Source organism: Mauremys mutica, chromosome 1 (genome assembly GCF_020497125.1).
Source record: "Mauremys mutica isolate MM-2020 ecotype Southern chromosome 1, ASM2049712v1, whole genome shotgun sequence".
Lineage (NCBI taxonomy): Eukaryota > Metazoa > Chordata > Testudines > Geoemydidae > Mauremys > Mauremys mutica.
Window position 1 is genome coordinate 122,695,893 of NC_059072.1, and position 9,569 is coordinate 122,705,461.

At 43.6% G+C, this 9,569-nt stretch overlaps 1 protein-coding gene across 3 annotated transcripts in view; it reads right to left on the bottom strand.

Annotated features, from left to right (window-relative positions):
- Positions 1 to 9,138, bottom strand: part of LMNTD1 (lamin tail domain containing 1) — a 295,944-nt gene extending 286,806 nt beyond the window's left edge. For all 3 annotated transcript variants that reach the window (XM_044998334.1, XM_044998324.1, XM_044998344.1), the window contains exon 1: positions 9,018 to 9,138. The gene's annotated coding sequence lies outside the window, so the exon portion shown is untranslated. The remainder of the gene's footprint in view (positions 1 to 9,017) is intronic.
- Positions 9,139 to 9,569: the final 431 nt, after the last annotated feature.

Genomic DNA, 9,569 nt, shown 5'->3' on the forward strand with positions numbered 1-9,569 from the left:
AGGACGTTGAGATCCATAGATGTAAAGCACTGCACAAGTGCCATATGGCACAGGTCTCTATCTACACTCCAGATTGGATCACATTTAAGCACAATGCTTACACGTGGTAGTCTCCTGTCTGCTATAAACCAGTTTGGTCTGATATGGGGGGACAAGATCCAATTGTGTTAAAACCATGTTAAGGAGTCACACTTTCCAATTCTGCTTCCATTTACACAGACAAGACTAAACCCAGCTCTATCACGGTCAGGTCACTATTTAAGTACATTGCTTAACCGCAGTAAAATGTGTAGTGTAGATGCATGATGACCCAACCCCAGATGATAAGAAGATGAGGACTAGGAGCACCTGCTCCCTCTACTCAAGGAAAATTTGCTAGACCCCTACTTGTAAAAATTCATGTTTAAACACGGTTGTTGCTAGCTGCTATTTCAGCTGTGGTGGAAGTCCTGAAAGGAATGGAAGTGCAAGGCCCACTAAAGACCATTAAAAACTACTAATGGAAATCATTAAAAAAATTTCCTTCCTATGCCACCATAGAAACAATGGCCTTGCATTGAACTAAATATCACAGCAAATCCGGTGACATTAAAGAGATTTATTTGAATTCTGGGAACACAGACTGTTTGTTTATGTGTATATCCACTGGAGTTAGGGAGCAGAGACAAGGGGATCTTTGCAATGTATCGTAAGTTGGATTCCACCTCCCATGATGATTTTAATGTGCTGGGGGGTGGGGGTGGGGGGAACAAGGGGATAAATATCCAACCGCAAGCTCTAGGGAATGTGTTTGGATCAGACGGGATAAATCATTTTGATAATGTTGCCTCCGCTTACTGTTCCCTGTAATAGGGCTATTATTTCCAAATGGGTTTTCAAAATAGCAGTGGAGATGAGTGCCCATCAAACATCTGCAGTAAGCCTTGAGGGTGCTAACTGAAAGCTGTGTCACAGCCATTGTCTGACTAGTCAGTCAAGGAAATATACATTTTGATGAATGCACACAAGCATCATTCTCAATCACCATTACATACAAACACAAACAGTAGTGGAAATGAAGCACTTAAACCCAGCTGCGTACATTACTTTGGCCATATTCATGATGTCTTTTCTAAAATAGATCATGCTGTGTGACTTTTCTAAACCTGTCAGTAGAACAAATAATAGTCTGAACCATCCTAGAGGCTCTAATTGCTCTAAACTGTGTCCAAATACACAAGAAAAAATATTTATCTTTCAAAATATATATCATTAACAGGAATTATTCATGGGAATAGTGTTGGTTTGTTTGACATGAATCATTTCCTTTGGTGTTTGCAAAACAAGGCAAGATCACGTCGTATGGATAGACTGTCACTATAGCTGAATAAACATATTGCTCTGCATTCATTTTAAAATGAGATTATAATGCCACCAATGTAATCAGCTGCTGCTTTTGGTTCACTCATGTCTGATCACTATTTTGTACTAAAAGAAAGTTTAGATTGAAAGCATCAGATGGTATCAATACTGCCACCTCCTCTTCTTCCATTGCATCATATCTTACCAGAGCTTATGATAGGAAGCAGTTCTTCTTAATTCAGCTATTTTGCACCATCTATCTCACTTTGCTGTTTGATGGTCTGGCACTTTCTGTTCCACATTAAACCATTGCAAACATTGGCAGGTATGGCTGAAATGTTATAAATATGGACTATTGGGGAATGCCCCATTTTTCTTCTTAGCATATGCACAACGTGCATCAAGTGGCATGTGACCAGGATTCATCACTGAATTTGGTCTGCTGGTTGCATCATTAGCTTCCCCAGCTTGGGCTGGGTACTGACACGAGTGCGACATGAATGCTGATCCATGTCCACAATACCCCATTGATACCCCCTTGGAAACCCATTGGACTACAAGAGCTTTATCGAAGGGCAGGATGGGAAATATTTAGTAAGAAATAGGGACAGTCCTTCCTAAATGATGTTCATCCTGCAGGCTTTACTTAGCTCAGAAAATACAAGTATATTTGTAATAGCATAGCTGGCTCCCATCCAACACCTCTGCTGATATTACCTGTTGCCATTCAAAAGGCACAATCCTGTTTCCATTGAAGTCAGTGGCAAAACTCCCATGGATTTACATAGGAGCAGGCCCTGAGTCAGTTTCCTCAGTAGAAGGTGATGTACCCTCCATGCAAATATGTTGCATTCCTAAAGCAGCTTCCCTCTGAAGGTCTCAAAACATTTTACAAACATTACTTACACCTCATCGTGCAGTTGTAACATAGGATATGAATATATGGGGATCACGTCCATCAATTTCATCCTCTTTCCCCCTACTGCCCACTACAGGCACTCAAATATAGACCCCTCTCATGTGGAACGTAACAGCTCTTCCAGAACCACAGTAACAACGGCATAACAATTTGTGGACAGACTTCCAAGGTCCTCACCCGCCCACAGCCTGCCCATTCCTATACCTAGCTACCAAAGACATCTTTTCTAATCCTTCCCTCCCCAACACCCGTGTCACAAAAGCCGAACCAAGATTCCTGCGAGGCCCAAAGCTCTTTCTTTACCTTCCCCTAGGGGACACTAGAGTGTTTGTTAATGCTAGATTTTCTGCTAGGCCTCACAAGCTGAGGACTCTGGGGTGTTGGTCTGGCAGCTGGGATCTATGAGCTTGTGGAAGCCCCAGCCACATTTTTTTCCATTCAGCCACCTTCCCAATGCTTGCCTAGGAGCTGGCACAGGTCTTGCTTTGCCCATTGAGAATTCCCACTACACACTGAGATGATCCTTTCGGGCAGCTACACTAGCTTTAAGTCCTGTGTCTGTCGGGACTGTGGTGAAAAGTGGCTCAGGGTCTGAGCCAGGAAAACAAAATGCTAAATGCAACATGAAAACTTCAGTAGTCCACCCTCACCCCGGCTTTTTTCTCTTACTCTATGAACACTATACTCACTTTTAATTAATAAAATACTTGGGAGACTCAAATCAGAGAAAACTGGTTCAAGCCAATATTATGAGTTGTTCTTTTATTGAAGTAAAAGCTGGCGATTCTTTATATCACAGCACTGGGGAAGGAGGGCATGAAGTGAAGGATTGGTAAGATTTTATTTTTAACTAAAGAGTGTTCCTAACCTTGGATGGTCTTTGGCCTTCAAGTAATGATGAATTAGCAATCAGAGGTGTCAAAACTACTGCACAGTTGAATCAACTTGTGATAAAATAGGGCTGCTTTGAAAATAGAGTGTTATATGTTAAACTGAAGAGTTTTTTGCATGGTCTCATGACTCCTGATTTCTGAGAGCTGGGGATTGTTTTAGCCATAGGTGTTCGGTACATGACAACTCAGGCTTTGTGTATTAACTTGATGTGTTTTTCTTTATCATTGCTATTTTTAGAGCTCTGTGGATACTTTATATTCAGAAAAATGAATTATATTTGTTTGCCTTGTGCGGCTAGCCAAACAAGGTGGGATTTTAAAAAGCGCCTAAATCTGTTGGGACTCTTAATCCATTAGAAGCAGCAAAGGATCCTGTGGCACCTTATAGACTAACAGACGTTTTGCAGCATGAGCTTTCGTGGGTGAATACCCACTTCTTCGGATGCAAGTCCACCACTTGCATCCGAAGAAGTGGGTATTCACCCACGAAAGCTCATGCTGCAAAACGTCTGTTAGTCTATAAGGTGCCACAGGATCCTTTGCTGCTTCTACAGAACCAGACTAACACGGCTACCCCTCTGATACTTAATCCATTAGGCATATTTGTAAATCTTGCCCACAGTGAAGTTGTACTGGCACAAAAGTTACTGGCAGAGACATAACTTTTGCACACGTGAGTATTTGCAAAAGTATCTCTGGCACGGTCATGCAATCAGGAAACAGATTCAGTGCCTTGAGCCAGATTCTGTGCTGTCTCTCGGGATGACATCACAAAAGGTACAGCCCAAGAGAGGGATAGGAGGGCAAAGGTGGCTCTATACCTCTTCACACCTCCCAGGTTCTGGGCTGCTCCTATGACCAGTGTAGCCCTAAGTGTAAACGACAGCAGTTCCAGGGGCTGCTCTAATTTATGGCAGGCTTAGCTGGCTGACTGTAGGCTGTCTTGCAACCCAGGATTATGGGTGCACAGACCACTAGCCATTCCCTCTCCTGTCTCCAGCTCACCCATATACCAGGGGCAGTGTAGGGTCACATATGCCAACCTGACACTAGTCCTGCACAGGGGAATTCCCCCAGGTCCTCTCTGTTCTCTTTCCACTACTGGAGTAGTAAAGAGGGACCATAATGGGGGTTGGAATTTGGCCTCAGGTATTGGATCTGACCAGTCACAACTAAGCAGCACAGCCTGAATGACAAGTCCCTGCAGAGAAGAATTCATGATCGATTCGCAGCCTTAAGAATAAATATTGCCACAGACTTCAATTCTTTTCACATAATAAATTTGAGGAAATCCTGATCTGCTCAGAGATGCCATGAGAAAAAGAGGTGAAATTCATCAGATATTTTTTTCTTTGCAGAATATTCACTCAGACCTAGTTATTGGGCCATTCAACCCTGGAAGGAGAGGATTGTTGTGGGAATGCCAGCACCCCCCCCCCCCGAGGTTCTGCTGGGGAAATTCAGCTTTAATTTAGGGCTGAGAACCATCAATGGAGGCTGCCCAGGAGGGGCACTGATTGGAGCAGTGTGTATCCCAGACCTTGTTTCCTCCAACACTAGCTCAACCACTTTTGGTGCTCTGCCTGCTGTTTTCTGTAGAGGCCATGGTGGGACAGAGTTTATCCGTGGCGCATGCTCCTACATGCCAACTAAGTATGAATTTACCACTGCTGGGAGCCTGCAACCTGAGTTGTGCTTTAAAAAAAGAGACGCTTGCTGTCCACCATCTGTCCACATAAACAAGCCCTCTATTATGTGACTTAAGGAGAGTCACTTCACATTCATACCAATACATCTTCTTGTGACCAGAGCACAGATGAACCCAAGCCCCAAGGGCAGATGTGGATCTGAACTTCCCCAAAGTCCTGGGGTTGTTTGTAGTGGAGTTTTGGCCCATATGTTATTTATTTCTAATACTGTGACCCTCTTCAGTTTTGCTTCGTGTCAGCTTGCACCCCTGAGGTTTAGATTCAGGTTTGAACAAAACCCCCTCAAAGTGAAACTCAGCTGAAATCACTGAATTTCACCTGGTTCCAGGTTATACATGATGAAACAACTGCATTTTGCATGGTTTTCACCCAATCTCATAACTGGATGCAAGGTCACTCAAAACCTGGCACTAGTTCCCCTTAGGTTCATGAAGCTTGCCCAACCCGGCCAAATTTTGTTTCTGTAACCTGGTCTGGTTTTGGCTGTTGATAGAATAGAATGGAGGAAAGCAACTGTAACACAGGGGCTTTAAATGTAACCATATGGTATTTGCTTTTATGTGCTCAGCCAATAAATTATACTTCTCCTAATTATTAGATTTGCTTCACTTCTCCCTCCTCCTTTCTTCTTGAAGCAGTGTGGGGATTTTCCTTGGTTTTGTGTGAGGAGTGCAGAGGCAGTAAGTGGATTAAGGTAAAGTAGCTCTTTGATGTACCAGTATAATACAAATTAGGATTTCCTATATCTTTATTCCTTTATCCTTCATTACTATACATATGTCACCCTATTTTTAAAGTCTATTAATAAAGCAAGGAGAAAACTAAATTCTTTCCAAATCTTCTCAACATGCAATCCATTGAAAGGTATCATTTGCCAAGGAATTGGTATTTGTTTACTTTACTACCACCAATAACATGAGAAACTAAAAAGATACTGAAAGGAAAGGGTTAAAGCACAGGCCTGGGCTTCAGGAGCTGGGGCTTCAATGGCAGGCTCTGCCAGGATTTTCTGTATGACCTGGGGCAAGTCACTTACTCTCTTTGGGCCTCCACTCTCTAGCTGTAAAATGGGAATAATCACCACCCTTTGTCTGTATACTTCGACTGTAAAATCTTCAGGGTCAGGACTCTCTCGGACATGTTTTTGCAGTGCCTAACCTAACAGGAATCTGATCTTGGATAGGACCCCTAGATGCTTGTATAATACAAATAAATACTACTGTCAACAGGGCCGGTGGAACCACTTAGGCAAACTAGGTGGTCGCCTAGGGCACCTACTGGTTGAGGGTGCCTAAAAGCCCGCTCAGGCGAGGAGGTGGAGTGGAGGTGAGCTGGGGTGGGGGGGTGTGGGGAGGACCGCCTGCAGTAATGGGGGGGGGCGCACAGGGGAACCGCTCCCCGCCCCAGATCACCTCCACATTGCCTCTTCCGCTGAGCACACAGCCCCCGCTCTAAGTCTCCTCCAATCGGCGCCGCAAGCCTGGGAGGGGAGGAGAATTAGAGCAACACCGGCGTGCTCAGTGGAAGAGGCAGAGCCGAGGTGAGCTGGGGCGGGCTCCCCAGGCATGGTTAGCTGCTGCGGGGTGGGGGGGTCTCCCCAGGCAGGGTTAGCTGCCATGGGGGGGCTCTCCTGAGGGGGGGCATGGTTAGCTGCCACGGGGGGGCGGGGTTAGCCGGGTTGGGGGGTGGCGCCAGGTGGAAGTTTCACCTAGGGCGCGAAACTTCCTTGCACCGGCCCTGACTGTCAAATTGTTTAGATCTTAAATTCAGCCCATAATTGGCTGAAAAGTATATGTTATCCTACTCATTCCTTTCTGGGTAATCTACTCTGTCACCAAGAAATCCAAAAACCACAAAAAAACAATATTTAATACCTACACCGAAACAAAATGTTGCGCTCCCCTTTCAGGCCCTGTAGCAGTAGTTCAACACTTGCCAAAGCAGAGGTGACTTCATTAAAGGTGCTGATGCACAAATGCAGACAAACATATCAAATGAGAGGCCAGATCCTCAGCAGGTGTAAATTAACGCAGCCAGGGCCAACCCTAGACCAAATGGCACTTCAGGCAAGGAGCATCTTCAGTGTCCCCCTCCCCCCTCCATTTGTTAAATTTTTGAATATTAAACCACAACTCAGACTAGAAATTTGAAGTCAGTGATCTGATTTCCACATATGGAACACCTGAAACATTTTACTTCAAACATTCTATTTTCCCTTTTGTTGCTAACAACAAAAACAGTCCCCCAAGCCTGGCACCTGAGGTGGTTGCCTAGGTCAACTGCCCCTAACTCCAGCCCTGAGTGCAGTTCTATTGACTTCAGCAAAGCTATACTGATGTGTACCAGGGAAAGCAATGACTCTTGTTTGAATTTAAGATGCATGGGAAAAAACAGGTTAAAATAATAAGTGGCTCTTACACAGCACTTTTCATACATAGATCTCAAAGCACTTTACAATTGAGGTATCATCATCTCCATTTTACAAATGAGGAATGAGACACAAAAAAGTGACATGACTTGCCCAAAGTCACATGGCAAGCCAAGGAGCCAGGAATTGAACACAGGTCATCTGAGTGCCCTGGTCTATCCACTAGGCAACATTGTCTCAGTTGTTGATTTCCAAATGGAAACACTTTCCTCTTGCGTGGGAGTGCATGTTAGAAGTGATCGGGGCAGCTAATTTGCTGCAATAGTTGCATTGCCGGAGACTTTTCTACCATGACTTCTGCACTGCACCATGTGTTAGTCACACTCTGTCAATACAGTTTGTGGTTTTGCTAATGAATTAATGAAAGGAGGAAATTATTTTTAGATCTTGAATAAGTGAGAAAGAGCTTTAAAACTTTGCAAAAATGTTCACCTTTTACATTACTGAAAATCATTCTTCCATTTCTCGATCTACAATATATGCGTGAGTGTCAAGCCAAGCCAGTTATGACCTCTGACTTGACTTCTTTGAAAAATGCCATGTTTCTTACAAAGGGCACTAGGAGAATAGGCAAAATAACCACTGGGCCAGATCACACGTTCAGGAAAGTGCCACAGAGGGTGTGAACATAGCTGAGTTTCCACAAAAATGGGCCAGATTTCGTTGGGAGGAGAAGTGCTGTAATGCACCAGCATCCATTTCCCTCCCACCCAACAGAGGCCACTTCCCTACGTTTGGAACTCAGGAAAGATGTGGAGCTGAGAGTAGTCACTCTCTGCTGCATCCTCCTGCTTGAAATCTTAGTAGATTTGGAAGCAGAAGATAAAGGTGCCCCTGTTGTCTCTTTAAATTAATCCTTCTCTATCCTTTCCCCATCAGCTTCCTGCTGCCAAAGGCAAAAGGTTTGGAGCCATCAGCTAATGGAAAGTACACCATGGAATCCAGAATGCACTGATGTTTGGACCTTGCTGGGTTTGGAATGTTACCGCCCCTCTCCCCTTTGCCAAGCTGTAAAACTATACCCAGCCCTCGTTGGGATGATCGCCTGGGAATGCTGCACATTGTTTTCCGGCCCTTCCTCATGAAAGGCATGAATTGGCCCCATGCACATGATACATGTGTGAGTGTAATTGTCTGTGTTTTCCTGTTCTTTGTTGCCATGCACCTTGCACCAGTATGAAGTGGGTGTAAGATGCTCCTAAGTAAGGATGGAAGCATTTTATACAAGTATTGCACTGGTGCAAATGACTACCCAGGATACCAAGAAATAGAGAATCAGGCCCAGTATCTCTAAAGGAATAGCGCATACTATATGCAAGTCTTCTTACCCTGCTGAGGTGTGGAGGGAATTATACAAACAAATAAGCAATAATAATAAATAGATACAAATGAATATACCAGTTAACAAAACTAGGAAATTAAAAAATGCAAACACTATAAAATATCCATGTCTGCAGATTTTCAACTAGAGAAACACTGCTGCAGACTGCAAGCGATACTGGGTAGTACTGAAGTTCTCAGCATGCAGCTTTTCTCCATAACATAACCAAGCACATCTCAAAGGAGCAAGAGTTTAATCTTGTGATCATTAGTTTTAATGCTGGCTCTGGGTATCTTCCTCCTCTAAGTTACAGCAACTGGATACAACCAAGCTGGAGGAGCTTTAAATTAATCCTAGCATTTGCTGTTCTCTTTTAGTTATCCTTCAGACATTACATAATACTTACTTTCTGGAAGTTCCTGCATGTTAAATCTTCCTGATGCCAGGAATTCTCAGTGGAACATCAATGTGCTAATAACCACGTCTCACATCATGCTTGATCCCTGTGATTAACTCAGCCAGATTTGTTGTTGGTTGCCAGAGGCAACTAATTTTGATTGATGGTTGCCATGAACTTACCACTGGAGGGGTGGAGCTTGTGCTCTAGTGTTTCCCTGCCTTGCAAACCACTGGCAGAAAACAGGCAAACTAGAACAGCAACTGCTTATAAAGAAATGTACTTGGACCCCCCCTCCTGCAGACACTTACATATGTGGGTAACTTTATGTATGTGAGTAATATTCACATGCCTAAGTGTTGGCAGGTTCTGGGCTTTAGTATATGAAAGTTTGTATGGGATAGTTTTTAACACGTATGTTATAATTCTGCTTACACACACCAAAACAAAACAAAAATCAAAAGACAAAGTTACTTCCCATGTGCAATAATAAAAAAAATCTGCTGTCTTTTCTCACTGTCCTACATTAAAGAGTGATTGTGATAAGACAAATCTCTTCTT